Below are 21,288 nucleotides of genomic sequence, written 5' to 3' on the forward strand. Positions count from 1 at the left end.
CAGCACGCCAGGCTTCCCTGTCTATCACCAACACCTGGAGTTTGCTCAAACTCATGGTCATCTAGTCAGTGATGTCATCCAACCATCTCATCCTCTGTCATCCTCTTCTCCTCCTGCCTTTAATCTTCCCAGCATCAGGGTCTATGACTCAGTTCTTTGCATCAGGTGGCCATAGTATTGGAGCTTCAACATCAGTCCTTCCAATGAATATTCAGGACTGATTTCCTTTAGGATTCACTGGTTGGAGCTCCTTACAGTCCAAGGGACTCTCAAGTGTCTTCTCCAACACCACAGTTCAAAAGCATCAATTCTTTGATGCTCAGCTTTCTTTATAGTCCAATTCTCACATCCATACATGACTACTGGAAAAACCATAGCTTTGATTCAACGAACCTTTGTCAGCAAGGTAATGTCTCTGCTTTTTAATATGCTGTCTAGATTTATCATAGTTTTTCTTCCAAGGAGCAAGGTGGCTGCAGTCCCCATCTGCAGTGATTTTGGAGCCGAAGAAAATAAAGTCTGTCACTGTTTCCATTGTTTCCCCATCTGTTTGCCCTGAGGTGATGGGACCAGATGCCATGATCTTTGCTTTTTTAAATGTTGAGTTTTAAACCAGCCTTTTCACTCTCCTCTTTCACTTTCATCAAGAGACCCTTCAGTTCCTCTTCAATTTCTGCCATAAAGGTGGTGTCATCTGAATATCTGAGATTGTAGATATTTCTCCTGGCAATCTTTTTTTTTTTTTTTTTCACTTACAAAAGGTAGTCTGTGTTTATTTAGGGTCACAAGCAGTTGTTTGACTCAGTGTGACTCAGACCGCAAACACACCATTTCTCCTTCACTCCATTCTGGGTCCCGGGGTTGGCTGGGGCCCAGCGTGGCAGGAGCGCTGCCAGCCGCCCCTTCACAGGTTCACAAGCTTCTCATTAAGGGCAATTTGTGACTGTGTGAGGTTGGCCATTTAGGTCACCATCAACAGGTCGTTGATGTTGCTGTTGAGCATGGTCTCGAAGTCCTCGGGAACTATTTTGGGTACTTGGTTAACCAGACTCATCAAGAAGCGCCCGAGGGTATTGTCGGCTGACACCTTTCCAGACAGCACATCCTCCTCATACTGCAACACTGTGCGGAGGGCATCCTGGATGAGAGTGGAAGCCCCGCCCACTTGCTACAAGTCACTGGAGAGGCCGATCACCCGGTTGGGGCTAAAACAGGTCTGCATGATCAGGTCAATTCCAGTGCATTCAGTGTCGTAATATGTGTATTTCACTGTCAGAGGGGTGAAGATCACCCCCATGGTCCTCCCAGGAACACCCATTAAAGTGCTGACATAGGCCTTGATGCTCATGCGGCCGTTCTGGAGGCTGGTGTCCGCTGGGGGGTGAATGGGGTTGGGGGCCCTCGGCTGTAGTACTGAGTGCTCTGTGATGTCATGGCCTGTAGCGTACCAGCCCAGGATGAGATCGTTTGGAGAGACTTTCTTGTGCAACTCATACATGTTCTTAGCAAATTCCATGTCAACAGCCACCTCATCTTCTGACTCGTTGTGTGGCACTGAAAAGCAATTGGTGGCTTCCACTGAGTACTTGTCAACAGTTCCCAGCAGGGTCCCGATAACTTAGGCAGCTCCCTCGTTGCGTCGCTCATAGCTGTCCACGATGGAGGCCAAAATGACCAGGTGCAGCTGGACCACGCGGCCGCCAGGGAAGGGGCCTGGGAGAGCAGGGCCAGACAGAGACCGTGCAGGGGTCTGCGCTGGGGCTGGCGCTGAGGCCGGCACTGAGGCCGGGGTCTGGCCCGGAGCCGTGCTCCTAGCCGCTGCCACTGCCGGGTCTGAGGATGACGCGGGAGCCGGCGATGGAGCTGGGGCCAGGGCTGGGGCCAAGGCCAGAGATGAGGCCGCAGCTGGGGCTTCGGTTCGGGTGGTGGGAGGCGCGCTCGCCGGTACTGCTGGTGTGGCCATCTTGTCAAGAGAGAACGTCTGGCAATCTTGATTTCAGCTTGTGCTTCATCCAGCATGGCATTTTGCATAATATACTCTGCATATAAGTTAAATAAGCAGGGTGACAGTATACCACCTTGATGTCCTTTCCCAATTTGGAACCAGTCTGTTGTTCCGAGTCCAGTTTTAACTGTTGCTTCTTAACTTGCATACAGATTTCTCAGGAGACAGATCAGATGGTCTGGTATTCCCATCTCTTAAAGAATTTTCCTCTGTTTATTGTGATCCACACAGTCAAAGCCTTTGGTGTAGTCAATGAAGCAGAAGTAGATGTTTTTCTGGAACTCTTGCTTTTTCTTGAACCAACAGATGTTGCCTTTTGATCTGTTTCCTCTGCCTTTTCTAAATCCAGTTTGAACATTTAGAAGTTCTTGGTTCACGTACTGTTGAAGCCTCACTTGGAGAATTTTGAGCATTATTGTTGAAGCCTTGATTGGAGAATTTTGATTATAATCATAAGGGATTTGAGTTAGGTCATAGGTGAATGGCCTAATGGTTTTCCCTATTTTCTTCAGTTTCACTCTGAATTTTGCAATAAGGAGTTTGTGACCTGAGCCACAGTTAGCTCCCGGTCTTGCTTTTGCTGACTGTATAGAGCTTCTCCATCTTTGACTGCAAAGAATATAACCAGTTGATTTTAGTATTGACTGTCTGGTGTTGTCCATGTGTAGAGTTGTCAAAAGAGGGTGTTAGCTGTGACCAGTGCATTCTCTTGGCAAAACTCTGTTAGCCTTTGCCCTGCTTCATTTTGTACTCCAAAGCCAAACTTGGCTTTTATTCCAGGTATCTCTTACCTTCCTGCTTTTGCATTCCAGTCCTCTATGATGAAAAAGACATCTTTTTTTGGTGTTTGTTCTGGAAGGTCATGTAGGTCTTCACAGAAGCGTTCAGCTTCTTCGGCATTAGTGGTTGGGGCATAGACTTGGCTTACTGTGAATTTGCATGATTTGCCTTGGAAATGAACTGAGATCATTCTGTCGTTTTTGAGATTGTACCCAAGTACTGTGTTTCAGATTCTTTTGTTGACTGTGAGGGCTACTACATTTCTTCTAAGGGATTCTTGCCCACTGTAGTAGATAAAATGGTCATCTGAATTAGATTTGCTCATTCCTATCCTTTTAGTTCACTGATTCCTAAAATGTCAATGTTCACTCTTGCCATCTCTTATTTGACCACTTCCAATTTACCTTAATTCATGGACCTAACATTCTGGGTTCCTATGCAATATTGTTCTTTGCACCATTGGACTTTAGTTTCACCACCAGACACATCCACACCTGGGTACTGTTTCCTCTTTGGCTCAGCCCCTTCATTCTTTCTGGAGCTATTTCTCTACTCTTCTCCAGTAATATATTGGGCACCTACCAACCTGGGGAGTTCATCTTTCAGTGTCACACCTTTTTGCCTTTTCATACTGTTCATGGGGTTCTCAAGGCAAGAATGCTGAAGTGGTTTGCCATTCCCTTCTGCAGTGGACCACGTTTTGTCAGAGCTCACCACCATGACCTGTCCGTCTTGGGCGACCCTACACAGTATAGCTCATAGTTTAATTGAGTCAGTTTGAATTAATGAGATGAAACTGATTCTGTCCCATATTCCAGGTTTCTGGGTACCTTGAGGTATTTGTTGGTTCATCAAAGAATTTTTTAAATAACTTTTTAATAAAGAAAATTCTTAGATTTCTTTACTAGGGAAGAAAGAAGCTAACTTAACTCAGCAAACAGTAGTTTGTTTAGATAGTATAAAGCTAGAAACATAAAGTGTATATATACACTACTATATTATACTCTCATTGGTGTATTTGTTTATCAAAGATACAATTTAGCAATTTTTCAACTGCTTTATGGGTATACCGGTGCAGTTGTATTGTTACTAGTTATTCTGTGTCCAGGTAATGCCGGAGACATGGTGGTGTGTTTCATTTGCATTGCTTGTTGTTATTGTGGCTTGTTGAGAGAATATGAGTAGAAGTTTTAGTGTAAGGTAAATGCTATTATCTTTAAATACATTTAATTAATTTATTTATTTTTGGCTCTGCTGGGTCTTTGTTACAGTGTGCAGGCTTCTCATTGCAGTTCCAGATTCATTTTTCATGATTTTTCTGTTACTGTTTTATTTTTCTAACTTAGAACATTATTAATATGTTATCTTAGATTTACCTTTTTGTTGTTTTATAATTTTTTGTATATTTTGGACTTTTTAAATTTTTTTTTTTTAAGTAGTTCTGGATTTCCAGCAAAATTTAGAGGACAGTACAGAAATTTCCCGTCTGCCCTTTGCCTTCACACTTTCATAGCCTCCCCCATTATCAGTGTCCACCTCTGGATAGGTTCGTCTGTTACAGTTGATGAACCTCTCTGGACATGTCATTACCATCCAAAGTCCCTAGTTAACATTAGAATACAGTCTTGATGTATCTTCTGTGGTTTTGAACAAATGTATGACATATATCCATCAGTATAGTCTTATACACAATATTTTCATTGCCCTAGAAATGCTATGTGTTTCTATCATTTTCTTAATAATTTATTTTCCTGTTTTCATTAGTTCCCAATTTATGTTGCTCACTTTACCCAGTCCTGCTGTATTTCTTTTACTACAATGTTAGCATTTCTTCTGTCCATTTCTGTGATAGTTTTACATTTATTTTAGGTTTCTCCTTTGAACCCAGGCAGTTTATATTTCATTTTCTGTTAACATCTTTAAGCATATCTCCTCCATACTTTTGCCTCTGTTTTTAATACAGATCTTTGCTGTATGGGATTTGTCCATGTATTGGGTTATAGTTCTTACATGTTCCACTGGTATATATTAATATTTCTGTTAAATATCTTTCATGTGTCTTTTTTGTTGTTGTTGTTTTGTCCTTGGAAACTTTCTAGGCTGTTGGAATTCTCATGTTTGAATAAGAGATAGTTTTCTAAGCCAGCTATCTTATAGGAAGTTCAAATAAGGAAGAGACAAGGTATGTATTCTATACTGGCAGGAATTTTCCTTAGGATACCTGTGTACCAGTTCATTTTATGGTCAGAACTGAGTAGGATACAAATTGTGTGTAACTTTATGTATTCTTACCACTCTTCTCAAACGCTTTATATCAGACTTCCTTTCTATTAAGCCTTGATATCTAGGGAAAGTTTGCCACTATTTTTTAATCACCGATTTCAGCTATTACAGAAATCCTCTTTATTTTTGGCTTTAAAAATTTTAAGTCTAATAGCAAACACATGTCTTATGTATGCATGCTCAGTCGCTAAGTCATGTCTGGCTCTTGGTGACCACATGGACTATAGCCCACCAAGCTCCTTTATCCTTTGAATTTACCAAGTAAGAGTACTGGAGTGGATTTCCGTTTCCTTCTCCAGGGTGTCTTCCCAACCCAGGGATCAAAACCACGTCTTTTGCATTGGCAGTGGATTCTTTACCACTGAGCCACCAGGGAAGTCCCAAATCAGTTTTATACCATTCATAAACTGAAAACTTTAATGTCTTTAAGGTGGTCAGTTCTTCCTTTGGTGAGCCAGAGAGTCAATGCCTTTATCATCAAAATTAAAATGTTTTGGGGAACTTTACCTTAAGTTTCTATTGAATAGCAAAAAGCAAAAAAAAAAAAAAAAATCAGGATATTTCTAAGAAATGACAGTGAGGGATGGTGGGACACAGCCTACCATATATTACAGACTATTGGACGTTGACAAAGTGGTAGAACATTGAAATAGGATAGAGAGGACTGAGACAGACCTCCTCATACATAGTAACTTGATTTATGAAAGATCTGGCTTTGCAACTTGAGGAAATGGTTGATTTTCAGCAACTTTGCTGGAATAATCATTTTTTTCACAGAGAAATAATAAAACTGAATTCCTGTTTTTACACCAAACAGAGAAAACAATTTCAAGTGAATTTTTGATCTAAACATTTAAGTTAAAACAACAGAGCTTCTAGAAGGTGACATTGATAACGATCTTCATGACTTTGGGGGTCAGAAATGATTTGTTGAGCAGGGTACAAAACATACAAAGGAAAAGACAAGTTTTAATTCTAAATGTTGCCAAGATTAGTACTAATGATTCTTATATGTTTTTGAAAACAGTTACATTACTTGTTAAAGTTGAAGATATGCATTCCATACAACCTGGGAAGTTTTGTTACTTTTTGACACACTAATTATGTCTGGTATCTGGAACTTTACTGTGTGAACCATGTACAAGACGTCTATACAAAAAGTTATAAACATACTAAGGAAAGTTAAAGAAAAGTTAACTTTGGAGTAACAGGCAAATTTGACCCTGGAATACATAATGAAGCAGGGCAAACGCTAATAGAGTTTTACCAAGAGAACACACTAGTCATAGCATCCATAGATTTAAGGGACTAGATCTGATAGACAGAGTGCCTGATGAACTGTGGACCGAGGTTCATGACATTGTACAGGAGACAGGGAGCAAGACCATCCCCAAGAAAAAAAAATGCAAAAAGCCAAAACGGCTGTCTGAGGAGGCCTTACAAATAGTGGTTGCTATGACCTCTTCCAAAGACAAGAGAAGACTCTACACATGGACCTCACCAGATGGTCAACACCGAAATCAGGTTGATTATATTCTTTGCAGCCAAAGATAGAGAAGCTCTATACAGTCAGCAAAAACAAGACCGGGAGCTGACTGTGGGTCAGATCATGAACTCCTTATTGCCAAATTCAGATGTAAATTGAAGAAATGGGGAAAACCACTAGACCATTCAGGTATGACCTAAATCAAATCCCTAATGATTATACAGTGGAAGTGAGAAATAGATTTAAGAGACTAGATCTGATAGACAGAGTGCCTGATGAACTATGGACAGAGGTTCATGATATTGTACAGGATACAGGGAGCAAGATCATCCCCAAGGGAAAAAAATGCAAAAAAGCAAAACGGCTGTCTGAGGAGGCCTTACAAATAGCTGTGAAAAGAAGAAAAGCAAAAAGCAAATGAAAAAAGGAAAGATATACCCATTTGAATGCAGAGTTCCAAAGAATAGCAAGGAGAGATAAGAAAGGTTCCTCAGTGATCAGTGCAAAGAAATAGAGGAAAACAATAGAATGGAAAAGACTAGAGATCACTTGAAGAAAATTAGAGATACCAACGGAACAGGCTCAATAAAGGACAGAAATGGTAGGGACCTAACAGAAGCAGAAGATACTTAGAAGAGGTGGCAAGAATACACAGAAGAACTATACAAAAAAGATCTTCACGACCCAGATAATCATGATGGTGTGATCACTCTCCTAGAGCCAGACATCCTGGAATGTGAAGTCAAGTTGGCCTTAGAAAGCATCACTACAAACAAAGCTAGTGGAGGTGATGGAATTCCAGTTGAGCTATTTCAAATCCTGAAAGATGATGCTGTAAAAGTGCTGTATAATATTCCAGCAAATCTGGAAAACTCAGGAGTGACCACAGGACTGGAAAAGGTAGTTTTCATTCCAATCCCAAAGAAAGGCAATGCCAAAGAATGTTCAAACTACCGCACAATTGCAATACTCATATCACACGCTAGTAAAGTAATGCTCAAAATTCTCTAAGTCAGGCTTCAACAGTAAATGAACCGTGAACTTCCAATGTTCAGGCTGGTTTTAAAAAAGGTAGAGGAACCAAAGATCAAATTGCCAACATCCGCTGGATCATTGAAAAAGCATGAGAGTTCCAGAAAAACATCTATTTCTGCTTTATTGACTATGCCAAAGCCTTTGACTGTGTGGGTCACAGTAAACTGTGGAAAATTCTGAAAGAGATGGGAGTACCAGACCACCTGACCTGCCTCTTGAGAAATCTGTATGCAGGTCAGGAAGCAACAGTTAGATCTGGACATGGAACAACAGACTGGTTTCAAATAGGAAAAGGAGTACACCAAGGCTGTATATTGTCACCCTGCTTATTTATCTTATATGCAGAGTACATCATGAGAAACGCTGGGCTGGAAGAAGCACAAGCTGGAATCTTGGTTGTCGGGAGAAATATCAGTCACCTCAGATATGCAGGTGACAAAACCCTTATGGCAGAAAGGGAAGAAGAACTAAAGAGTGTCTTGATGAAAGGGAAAGAGGAGAGTGAAAAAGTTCGCTTAAAGCTCAACGTGCAGAAAACTAAGATCGTGGAATCTGCTCCCATCACTTCATGGCAAATAGATGGAGAAACAGTGGAAACAGTGGCAGACTTTATTTTTTGAGCTCCAAAATCACTGCAGGTGGTGATTGCAGCCATCAAATTAAAAGACTCTTACTCCTTGGGAGAAAAGTTATGACCAACCTAGTCAGCATATTAAAAAGCAGAGATGTTACTTTGCCATCAAAGGTCCATCTAGTCAAGGCTATGTTTTTTCCAGTAGTCATATATGGATGTGAGAGTTGGACTTGGACTATAAAGAAAGCTGAGCACTGAAGAATTGATGGATTTGAACTGTGGTGTTGGAGAAGACTCTTGAGAGTCCCTTAGACTCTTGAGAGTCCCTTAGACTACAAGGAGATCCAGCCAGTACATCCTAAAGGAAATCAGTCCTGAATATTCATTGGAAGGACTGATGCACAAGCTGAAACTCCAATACTTTGGTGATGTGCTGCGAAGAACTGACTCATTTGAAAAGACCCTGGTGCTTGGAAAGATTGAAGGTGGGAGGAGAAGGGGAAGGCAGAGGATGAGATGGTTGGCTGGCATCACTGACTCAACGGACATGAGACTGAGTAAACTCCGGGAGTGGGTGATCGACAGGGAGGCCTGGCATGCTGTAGTCCATGTGTTCGAAAAGAGTCGGACACAACTGAGTGAATGAACTGATCTGAACTGAAAGAAATAAACCAAGGTACATTTTTAACATTGTTTATGCATTAAAACTCTGTATTATAAAGATTCAGTATTGTCAGTTCTCAAACTCATTTGTAGATTCAATACAATTCTACTATAAACCCTAGCACCTGGAGTGTATCTGTGTATAAATTGACAAACTAATTCTCAAATGCTTTTGGAAATTCAAAGGATTTATAGTATCCAAGACTCTCTTAAAAATTAACAAAAAGGCAGAAGTTAATTTTCAATATAAAGTTATAGTAATTTTGATATTGCCGTAATGATAATGGAAGAGAGTAGAGGATCTGGAAACACACCAACAGATAAGAGTCTTTCATTTTTATTAATATGGTAAATGTTTCAATAAATGTGGTAAAAACTTTCAATAAATGTTTAAGATTTTTCATAAGTATGTACATATTCTTTTAATCAAAATCTGTTTCCTTGAGAAATTGAATGATGTGAATTATGGCCTTTGAAATATGATCTGAGTTTAGGTTGCAGTTCAGTCATGTATTAACTTAGCTATTTGAATGAAGGCAGTTATTTAATCACTGTGAGTCTGAGTTTCTTCATCTGTAATATAAAATACAAAAATTTCCCTCTCAGGATTTTGGTGACAAAAATAACAAATATAATCCTCCCAGCACACTTCAGTATTGATAATGGATACTTCTTATTATGTTTCTCAGAAACCATGAAAATTTTTCTTTTTTCATTAAGAATTCATATAATTCATTTTTGACAAATTTGGATATACTGTTTATTATATTTAAGCTTACCAAATAGCCTCTTTTGTTATGGTTGCCATTGGGTATTTTTGTTGTTGTTATATGGAACTCCTAATCCAGATTGGATTTTTATTCATGATTAGTTTTCATGGTTTAAGAAAAGCCTATTATTGCCTTGTATTCATAAAGTAGTTTTGTAAACACTGATTCAGTTCAGTTCAGTTTCTTAGTCGTGTGTGACTCTCTGCGAACCCATGGACTGCAGCACGCCAGACTTCCCTGTCCATCACCAACTCCTGGAGCTTTTTCAAACTCATGTTCATTCAGTCGGTGATGCCATCCAACCATCTCAACCTTCGTTATCCCCTTCTCTTCCCACCTTCAATCTTTCCCAGCATCAGGGTCTTTTCAGATGAGTCAGTTCTTCGCAGCAAGTGGCCAGAGTATTGGAGTTTCAGCTTCTGCATCAGTCCTTCCAATGAATATTCAGGACTGATTTCCTTTATGATGGACTGGTTGGATCTCCTTGCAGTCCAAGGGACTCTCAAGAGTCTTCTCCAACACCACAGTTCAAAAGCATCAATTCTTTGGTGCTCATCTTTCTTTATAGTCCAACTCTCACATCCATACATGACTATTGGAAAAACCGAAGCTTTGACTAGATGGGTCTTTGTCGGCAAGTAATGTCTCTGCTTTTTAATATGCTGTCTAGGTTGCTCATAGCTTTTCTTCCAAGGAGCAAGTATTTTCTAATTTCATGGTTACAGTCACCATCTGCCGTGATTTTGGAGCCAAAGAAAGTAAAGTCTGTCACTGTTTGCATTGTTTCTCCATCTATTTGCTATGAAGTAATGGGACCAGATGCTATGATCTTAGTTTTCTGTATGTTGAGTTTTAAGCCAACTTTTTTCACTCTCATCTTTTACTTTCATCAAGAGGCTCTTAAGTTCTTGTTTTTCTGCCATAAGGGTGGTGTCATCTGCATATCTGAGGTTATTGATATTTCTCCCTGCAGTCTTGCTTTCAGCTTGTTTTTCATCCAGCCCAGCATTTCTCATGATGTACTCTGCATATAAGTTGAATAAGAATAAGCAGGGTAACAGTATACAAACACTGATTATTGTAGCATAATGAAGGTTAAAAGCCCTCAAAATGGTTAATGTTTTAAAAAATACTTGAAAAGGGTTAGCTCTATTTTATCATAAGTCCTGTTATCGTAATTAAATTGAGTAGAACCTAGTTTTTGTACATGCTAAAGGTAGTATTTTCTCTTGAGATATTTTATCTAATATAAGATAAATAAATTACATATTCATCAGTATTGTATTTAGCTTCCTGTCAGATCTTTTGGGAAAGATTTCACTGTATTGAGCAGTGTCCCATGCTGAAGAGGTTTATCAGGTCTTCAATAATGAAAGTAAGGGAAGTTCCATTCCCTCTCCATTGCTACCTGGGGTTGGATAATGCTGTTAATTGCATACTATATGTCAAGTAACAGTAAACCGGAGCCACGCGAGTCTTTGGGGGGCTTTTCTAACAGTGAAATGGATCGATGTTGCTGTATTATTTTAGTGGCTCCATTACTTCCTCTGACTGACTTCCTGATCCTCAACTGCAGTTGTCAGATCTGTGACCACACGATAATGGAGATATTGCTACCAATGATGTCCTTAGATCTGTACACTGTGGTCTCCCCAACTCTGTTAGCGTTCTTATATATACAGTTTTATAATGTGAAACGTAAGTAGATTACAAATGAACATTTCTGTGCCAACTGTCTGTTTGGGATAAAGTGTTTTTGATTCAGTGTTACTGTGATTTAGAGCTACAAATTAGTTGTATCCCTCTGAAATTTGATCCTGTCATCCTTCTGAAATAAAGGTGTCACAACTAAAAAAAAAAAAAAAAGAAAGTAAGGGAAGTTCCAAAGAGAAATTTGGATGAAATAGAAGAGTTTAAAGAGTACATTGAAACTCTAGCAGAAAATTATCTTTCATAGTCAACATATTACTTTGCTTATCTAACAATCATATATTTTTAACCAAGCAGAATTTTTAGTCATTATATTTAATCAGTGCTTCCTGAATACATAATATGCCAGGGCTTCTCTGGTAGCTCAGATGGTAAAGAATCTGCATGCAATGCAGGATACTCGGTCAGAAAGATCCCCTAGAGATGGGAATGGCTGTCCACTCCAGTATTGTTGCCTGGAGAATTCTAATGATAGAGGCCATGGACAGAGGAGCCTGATGGACTGCAGTCCATGACGTCACAAAGAGGTCAGACATGACTGAGTGACTAACACACTGTAATCATTTAATAAGAGAATCTCATATTAAACTTAAGGAGTTACCCATACCAAGTGATTCAATATGACATCTTTAATAATAACTTAGTGTGTTTCCTAAGGCATACAGTGAGAACTACAAAGCATCACCTATTTACATCACCTAAAACACTGAAGCATTACTGGCAACAAAGCTAGTGGAGGTGATGGAATTCCAGTTGAGCTATTTCAAATCTTCAAAGATGATGCTGTTAAAGTGCTGCACTCAATATGCCAGCAAATCTAGATAACTCAGCAGTGGCCAGAGGACTGGAAAAGAGCAGCTTTCATTCCAATACTAAAGAAAGAAAGTGAAGCCAATCAGTCGTGTCCAACTCTTTGCGACCCCATGGACAGTAGCCTACCGGGCTCCTTCGTCCATGAGATTTTCCAGGCAAGAATACTAGAGTGGGTTGCCATTGCCTTCTCGAGGAGATTTTCCTGACCCAGGGATTGAACCTGGGTCTCCTGCACTGTAGGCAGACGCTTTACTGTCTGAGCCACAGAGGATATACTAAAGAAAGGCAGTGCCAAAGAATGTTCAAACTACCACACGATTACACTCATCTCACACGCTAGCAAAGTAATACTCAAGATTCTCCAAGCCAGGCTTCAACAGTATGTGAACTGTAAACTTCCAGGTATTCAAGTTGGATTTAGAAAAGGCAGAGGAACCAGATATTAAATTGCCAACATCCACTGGATTATAGAAAAAGCGCAAGAATTCCAGAAAAATACCTACTTCTGCTTTACTGATTACTCCAAAGCCTTTGACTGTGTAGATCACAACAAACTGGAAAATTCTCCAAGAGATGGGAATATCAGACCACCTTACCTGCCTTCTGAGAATCTGTATGCAGGTCAAGAAGCAACAGTTAAAACCGGACATGGAACAACAGACTGGTTCCAAATTGGGAAAGATGTATGTCAAGGCTCTATATTGTCACCCTGCTTATTTAAATTTGTGCAGAGTACATCATGCAAAATGCTGGGCTGGATGAAGCATAAGCTAGAATCAAGATTGCCAGGAGAAATATCAATAATGTCAGATACAGAAATGATACCACCCTTATGGCAGAAAGTGAAGAAGAACTGAAGAGCCTCATGATGAAGTGAAAGAGGATAGTGAAATAGCTGCCATAAACCTCAGCACTAATAAAACTAAGATCATGGTATCCAGTCCCATCGTTTCATGGCAAATAGATGGGAAAACAATAAAAACAATGACAGACTTTTATTTTCTTGGGCTCCAAAATCACTGCAGATGGTTACTGCAGCCATGAAATTAAAAGACACTTGCTCCTTGGAAGAAAAGTTATGACCAATCTAGACAGCATATTAAAAAGCCAAGACATTACTTTGGTGACAAAGGTCCGTCCTGTCAAAGCTATTGTTTTTCCAGTAGTCATGTATGGACATGAGAGGTGAACTATAAAGAAACCTGAGTACTGAAGAATTGATGCTTTTGCACTGTGGTGTTGGAGAAGACTCTTGAGAGTCCCTGGACTGCAAGGAGATCCAACCAGTCAATCCTATAGGAAATCAGTCCTGAATATTCATTAGTAGGACTTATGCTGAAGCTGAAACTTCAATACTTTGGCCTCCTGATGTGAAGAACTGACTCATTGGAAAAGACCCTGATGCTGGAAAAGATTGAAGGTGGGAGGAAAAGGGGACAGAGGATGAGATGGTTGGATGACATCACCGACTCGATGGACATGAGCTTGAGCAAGCTCCAGGAGTTTGAGATGGACTGGGAAGCCTGGTGTGCCGCAGTCCATGGGTTTGCAAAAATTAAGAGACGACTGAGCAACTGAACTGAACTGAAAACACTGAAGTATCAGACCAGTCTTGACTGTGGAACATTTTATAAGACAATGACCTGGCATTTCAGAAATGTCACTGCCATTAAAGACAAAGGGGAGAGGGTGGGAGAAGACTTTCAGATTTAGGGACACTGAAGAGACTTGACAAGCAAATGCAGCACTTGATTGAACCTGAATCCAAAATTTTTCAATGGAGGAAAGGAACTTGCTGCAAAGAACATTTTTGAAATGATTAAAAAATATTAGATATAAACTGCATGTTAGATAATATTATTACATCACTTATATTTTATATTTATATAGTAAAATATTTTTTATCTTTATGGAGAGAAATACTGAAGGACTTAAGGATTGTGATGTTTGGAATTATTTTCCGGCAGTTCAAGGTGGGAAGAAGTCATTTGTGGAGTATGTTCCAGTTGGTAAATACAGATGCTCTGGGAGTGTTTGTTGCACTATTCTTTCAACTTTTTCTATAAGTTTGTTGAGCTTTCTGCGTGGGGCTGCAACATGCAGCTTGTGGAGTCTTAGTTCCCCTACCAGGTACGGTTCCTGCACCCCTTACGTTGGAAGTGCAGATTCCTAATGACTGAACTGCTGAAGAAGTCCCAGTTTGTTATTTTTTCAAATGGGAAAATTGAAGAATAATCTACAGGGAAAAAAACACATTTTAAAATACGGTAGCAATTATAATAATAAATTAATACAGGAGATATGCTTTTTTAACTTTTATGAATTACCTTTTTAGAAATCAAGTTTCTATGGGAGAGTTTTTTTCCTTTTGATAACTTTTTAAAAATAGTTTTCCAAACTTCATATACTGGGAATGGAGGAATCCAAAAATTTTTTTATTTCACATCTAAATGCTAATGAAAATTGACCTTTTAAAACATTAAAGTCATTTAAGTTATCTAACTGGGATTCATCGTTTAGCTTTGTCCATCAGATTGTATTTAACATTTAGGTGTTGTAGTAAAGTAGCTAATCTGTATGATTATCCAGGTTTACACTGATTTTACAACTTACCAACTACATGATCTTGTTGAGTCATTTGACATATCTATGCCTTAGTCTCCTCAGATATCAAATAGGGTAATAAGAGTACCTATATCTTAGGGTTTTAGTAATGATTAAATGTGTTAATATATTTGGAGCACATACAAGTGTTTTAGAAAGTGTACCTACTGCTGCTGCTTCTGCTGTTGTATTTGTTATAACCCGGCCCTTTTTTAAGAAAATGTGAGTAAGACTGTTAAGACTGGACTGCCATTGAGGAGCTCACAGTGCAGTAGTGTGACTCAAAGAGAAGGTAATTTTACATTTTATACTAGAAGTTCATATAGAACATTACTTATTTGTTTAGTCATCTTTTCAATCAGATACTGAGTTCTACAATATAAAACATAGCTTTCAGCTCAAGAGACAGATAAGAATATACTTTACAGAGAGTTTTTAAGTGTCACAGTAATACTAAGAGAAATTCAACAAATTGGCCTCAGTAAAGAAAGCTCATGATTTTTGGATGAAGATTAGAGAAATGGGGAAAGGAGACACTGCGAGCTGGAATAATGACTTGGGGAAGGGCACAGATGCATGTAGCACCTCCAGTGGATTTGAATGTGTATGTATTTATATAGGAAAATAATCTTCAGAATGTTTAGATTTGAATTAAATTCTTATTTTAAGACTTCATTTTCTGTATCCATCCTGTTTTTGATAGCATTCTGTTTCCTAAGTCATACTTTGAAACAGGGATATATATATAATCCTGAAAATGCTGCTGTTATTCCACCACAGTTAGAATAAGAGAGGATAATTTTCTGATTATTCTCCAGTTGGATCAACCTAAGTTCTGTGCATAACTATTAAATACAGACTCAGGATTAAAACTATTTCCAGTTTACTTGTCAAAATGGAATTTGTAGTTTGATTTTTTCTTAGGTCTGAGACACACCTAATGTATATAACATACTGAAACCACCAAAAGTCAGGGAGAAAAAGTCTTGTGTAATTTGGAATAATATACTGGGGTTTGAATTGCTCTTCTTAGAGAGTCTTTAAAAATCATGTAAAATGATTTGAGTTTCTATAAGTTTCGTGGATTACAATGGCCCATATTAATGTTGCCTTGTATTTAACCCGTATTTTTGAACATGATGGAGCATTTAACCAATTATTCTGAAAATGAATTATTTTTCCAGTCATAATCTCTGTACTTAAAAATTCCTTCCATTAATTAGGGAAACCACCATTTCTCTTCACTGTGTATATTTACAACCGTTGTCTTGAACACCGTCTCCCATTCCTGTTGTCTTTTGTTTTGAAGAGTACTGTATCTACACAAGTAGCTGAGCTGACCTTCCTACGGGGATGCCCTGGAGTCTGCAATGATCAGAATAATTAATTTATTTGTGTCTTCTGTTATGCTTGTATTTTTTGGCAATAAGAATCCTTACTACTTTCAAAAAAAAATTCATTCTGTTTCTTTTCAAATTCATAGCATCTATATTTGGAAAATATGTCAATAAGGAGGAAAATAAGCACTTTCAATTGTGTTAGAAAAGATTTTCCAAATTAGATAAAAATGTTTGACAGAATAAAATCTTTATGAATTCATTGCAGTATTGATTTTATCAATGTGTTTCTGAAAAGATTCTTTTATAGTAATTTTGAAGAAGTTCAACATATGGTATATATTACATAATTAATGATAGTATAAAACTATGTTAACCCATAAAATATCATCAGAGATTTACAAAAAGCCACAAACTTAGTTGTACTGAAGAAAATTGCAATAGAAAATGCAGTCCTTTGTCTTACTTTTTATATTTAGATGGTACCTTACTCTTTATATTTAGATGGTACCAGAGATATTATATCCCTATGTAGTATATGATCTCCAGCATATGTTGCTGAATTAGGACAAAGCTTCAGAGCCTAAAAGTTAAAATTATTTTCATGGTGCTATATTAATAGTAAATAACAAGAAAAAAAACTTTGATCTAGTGTCTTAGTGTCAATCTCCTAATTGAAATGATCCAAAAGTTCAAAGATTTCAATACATTCATTTCTGCCTAATAACAAAGTTTTTTGTTTTTGTTTTATCCTTGGGCATCAGTTTATCTTTGTCTTAATTGTCTTAATTTTCAACTGTTAGGGTTGAACACAATAATTTTTAGTGCTCCCTCCAGGTTGAAAATTCTGTTGATTTTTCTTTTATTAACTCACAGATAGCTTCCCAGGATGGAAGTAGTGTTGCACACACTGAGATATCAGATATTCAATCATATTTGCACCCATAGATCTGTGATTAAATTTTACTTGTTATTTATATGAATTATGTAATTCTATGGAATGTAATGTCTATTTCAAAAATATGACACATTTAGTCACTCAAAGTAATAGCCCTATAGAATTCTAATAGTAAGTTTTTGTTAATTAAGTATTAAAATTATGTCTGCTTAAAATGAACATGAGGAAAAGATGTCTGTTTACAAAGCTATTTATAAAAGTCTTCATAGTTCTAACTTGAGACGAAGATCATACAGTGCCTTTTTTCCACAGTGCCTTGTAGACAGAAGATACATAATGAGTTTTTGTTAAATAAATAAAATGTGATTTATTTTGCTATATTCCATTTCCTTAAATTTTTATTTTATTACAGAAGTCTTCAAAGACACGAAATTGCAAAAATAATATAATGTAGCCACATCTACCCATTACTAAGATTCAGCAGTTACTAAGATTTTGCCTTCTTGCCTTTAAAAACATTTTTACATTCAAAGATTTCCCTCAAAATACATGACCCCCCCAAAAAAAAATACATGACCCCCTTCCTTTTTACGCTATATTCTTTGTATTTTAAAGAAGGTAGTCTTTTTTTTTTTTTTTTTTACTTTTTTTCTTTTCCTGAAGACCTCACTTCTGAGGCCCTTCATTTCTTTGCTTCAAGCTTTTTGCCTTTTCTTCTCTCTATTATCCTGAAAGTCCTTTCATCTCTGATCTGTGTTGAATCCTTAGTTTCTAGAATCTCATGAGTTCTTCCTTATTTGAAAGGTACACATCCTCTGTTAACCTTCTGAGAAAAATACAAGGGAGATAAATATTTGGAACCTAAATATTTCAGTCTCTATCATTTACTTTCATGCTAGATTAATAGTTTGGCTGCATATGGAATTCTAGAAAGAATATTTCATTTCTAATGTTGAAGTATTTGCTCTATTATATACTACACTCGGATGTTGCTTTTGAGAAGTCTAAGTTCATTTATTTTGTAAGCCATTATTTGTGATCTGGTTTTTCTCTAAAAGCATTTATAATCTATCTTTATCTTTGATTTTTAAAAATTCCCTAACAAGTTATAATGGCAGAGGTCTCTTTTAGTTCCTTGTATTAACTTACTGATTCCTGGAAGTCTAGACAATAAGAAAGTTTTGGTGAACTTTAAAGTGCAAATGTAAATTCTATTCTATGTAATTTCCTTTCTACAATTTTTCTATTCTTTCTTTTTGGAATATGTGATAGAAATTTGGCTTCCTGGAATGTCCCTCTACTATTCTCATTATTTTTCTCTTGATCCCCTCCACCCACCCCACCCCCAGCATTTTCTCTGTTCATTCGAATTCCTTTTTTATAGCTTCACTTTTTGTTGGAGACTCTTCTCAAATATTGGTATTGCTGGTTGTCCATTTATATTTAGGAATGATGCATTAAATACCTCATTAGAGTTTACGTAAATGAGACATTTTGATCTTCTTAGAGTATTTGAGTAAAAGACAACTCTTTCATGGGAAAGGTAACTTGTGCCACCACAGTGGCTCAATGGTAAAGAACCTGCCTGCCAATGCAGGAGGTAGGAGTTCCATCCCTGGGTCGGGAAGATCCCCTGGAGACAGAAATGGCAACCCACTCCAGTGGTTGCCATCATCCACTGGGAAATCCCATGGACAGAGGAGCCTAGTGGGCTACAGTTCATGGAGTCACAAAAGAGTTGGACATGATTTAGAGACTAAACAACAATAACAGGGCTATTTATTCATAGTTTCTCCAGTGTAACGTCGGTCCTCCAGTTTTCTGTTCAAGTGAACTTGAACGCTCGTCAGGAAAAGTGTCTTAAGGACTGACAATTTGTAGTATGTAAATTTTCACATAATAACCTTCACCTTGGCCCATTTTCAGCCTAGCACTTCATTCTGAATCCTGTCTTCCTTTCTACGTGGAGTTCCTGAACCTGACCCCTTCTAGTTCTTTCATAGTTTTTTCTCCATTATCCTTCAGAGGTAAGGGAATGTGTGGTTCTGTGGGATGTGAATGGGAATCTGAAAGTTCAACTCTTAAGTCATTTCCCCAATTTTTCAGTCCCACTAGATACATGGTTTTACCACTTTTTGAACTTAACAGGGTTCTTTGGATGAAGTAGCTTGTTTCTTGCTAATATCTCTGCCAGCGTTTATACTTTAGCTCTCTCTACTCCGCTAACCTAGGTACTACTTTTCTTTATGCTTTCTGCCTTCAGATATTGTAACCTGAAATAGGTTCTTCTACTTTTATTTACAAAGGTGTTTTGTTTTAGTTTCTCCTTCTCTATATTATTTTGAGGTAATTTTTGGCAAAGAATTTACAGAAATGTGTACACTCTGGCATCAGAATTGCTATCTTAAAACCAACTCCATATCTTTCCATTTTCTCTCATTAAAGTCTGTAAATAATTAGAAATGGTTATAATAAATGAAATTTTCCTTAGTGTCTGACTTTTAAATAATCTACTTCATTTAAATAAGTATTTAAGAATCAATAATATAGATACAGCTTTCTAGGTTGAAAGCCAGAGGCCTCCACTGACCACTGGGGTCAAGCAAACTGGTTCTGCTTAAGTCATGAGAGCCTCTGGATTGCTAGATGCTATGTCTCCATAGACTCAAGCAAATATACTCTTTCTCCCTTGTATATCTTACTTGTAAGTTGTTTGTTATTTTATTGAAAGTGATTCTACAAAGAATGAAACATTTCAGATTTTTTAGGAGGATAGAGAAATGAGGCAGAAGGTCATATTTAAATATCAAAGTATCCATGTGCATAACTCAAGCTGAATTGAACAACCTCTGTGTATGATTTTAAACTGTAATAGCATGAGATCCCTTAGCCTAATTCACTCCTTCTTAGTAAGCATCCTCAAAGTGAAGGAGAAAAAAGAATCAATGATATTTTATAGTTGAAGATAGATAATATTCTGTGTGATCAGAGCAAAAGTATGGCATTACTTTTGGCAGCATTTCCAGATTAAAATGATAACATACTATTCACATTTGCCAAAAATAATGATCTATCTTATTTCCATATGCATTTATTTATCACCTACTATTAATCATCAGAAACGGTGACGTTTATTGCTCCTTGAGTATGTGTAGTCCTGCTTTGAGAGAAGAAATGACTTTTGAATGTTATCACTCAGTTCAGTAAGTTTTGCCTACGAAAATAACAAAATTATGGATTTTTAATTAAAAATTAAATACTTTGTGTGTGTTTACTGAGTTTATTTATACTTTTGTTTTAGTGGTTACCTTTATACTTCCACAATTTCTTATGTTCTTTTATAAGTCTCGTTATTTAAACTTTTACTATCTGGTTTATCTGGTTTTTGAGCTTATATATTTCCTTCTGTGTTTGTCTTTTCTTTCCTTTGTTAGTTACATTATTTCTACTTTCTCCCAATGTAAAATTTGTACATTAGTCTTTCGTCTTTATCCTTATTTTTATTTTAGTCATAGAGGTATATAATGTTTAGCCCCATTTTAAAACTCTTCAGAAAGACTCATGAGTAAACAATTCCCTAAATTCTGTGTTGAAACAGTTCTCCTGTAGTCTCAATATATTTAAGGGACACCTTAATTGGACATAAAAATCTTTGATTGACTCTTTCATTGAGATTTCTAAAATTTACTGTTCTAGTGTTGCCTTGCTTTATGTGTTGGTTTTGAAAAGTCTGATACCACTCTAATTATTTTGCCTTTTATATATTATTTGGATGTTTGGAGGATTTTGTCTTTATTCTTGAAATCTAATGGTTTTGCTCTGATACATCTCTGGGTTGCTCGTTGTGTGTTGCTAATTTTCCCAGATACCTGATGGGCTCTTTCAGTATTTAGATTTAGGTCTGTCTTATTTTTCTGAAGTTTCCTGGGATTATAATTTTAAAAATTAATTCCATTTACTAGTACTTCTTTTAGGGATTCAAACAGTGTGAATATTATTACTCCTTTTTCTGTCTTCCTTTTCCATTATTTTTCTCTCTTTTTACTTATTGCATTTTCATTTTCTTAATATTCCTGTCTTTTTCCTTTTTTAGTGTCCCTTATTACATTTTCATTTGAGTTTATTCTTTCTTGAGCAACCTTTGTCTTTTGTCTTCATTCTTGAGTTCAATCCACTCTCTTTTTCTTGTTTTCTTAATTTCTATTAGTTTTTAAATTTCAGTTACATACTAGGTTTTCATATCTTCAAATGCTTTCTTGAGTATAACTAATTCCTTTTGTGGTACTAAATTATTTTCATTTGCTTCATGGTTGGTTTTCCTTTGTGGAAC

The 21,288-nt window shown here is 37.3% G+C and overlaps 1 protein-coding gene and 1 pseudogene across 6 annotated transcripts in view; one reads left to right on the forward strand and one right to left on the reverse strand.

Moving 5' to 3' along the window:
- The window catches only part of ADK (adenosine kinase), a 553,238-nt gene that overhangs the window by 343,167 nt on the left and 188,783 nt on the right, over nucleotides 1–21,288 (forward strand). The gene's annotated exons all lie outside the window — the stretch shown is intronic.
- LOC133070629 (eukaryotic translation initiation factor 3 subunit F-like) lies at nucleotides 895–2,235 on the reverse strand (annotated as a pseudogene).

The sequence above is a fragment of the Dama dama genome, chromosome 15, assembly GCF_033118175.1.
Source record: "Dama dama isolate Ldn47 chromosome 15, ASM3311817v1, whole genome shotgun sequence".
NCBI lineage: Eukaryota > Metazoa > Chordata > Mammalia > Artiodactyla > Cervidae > Dama > Dama dama.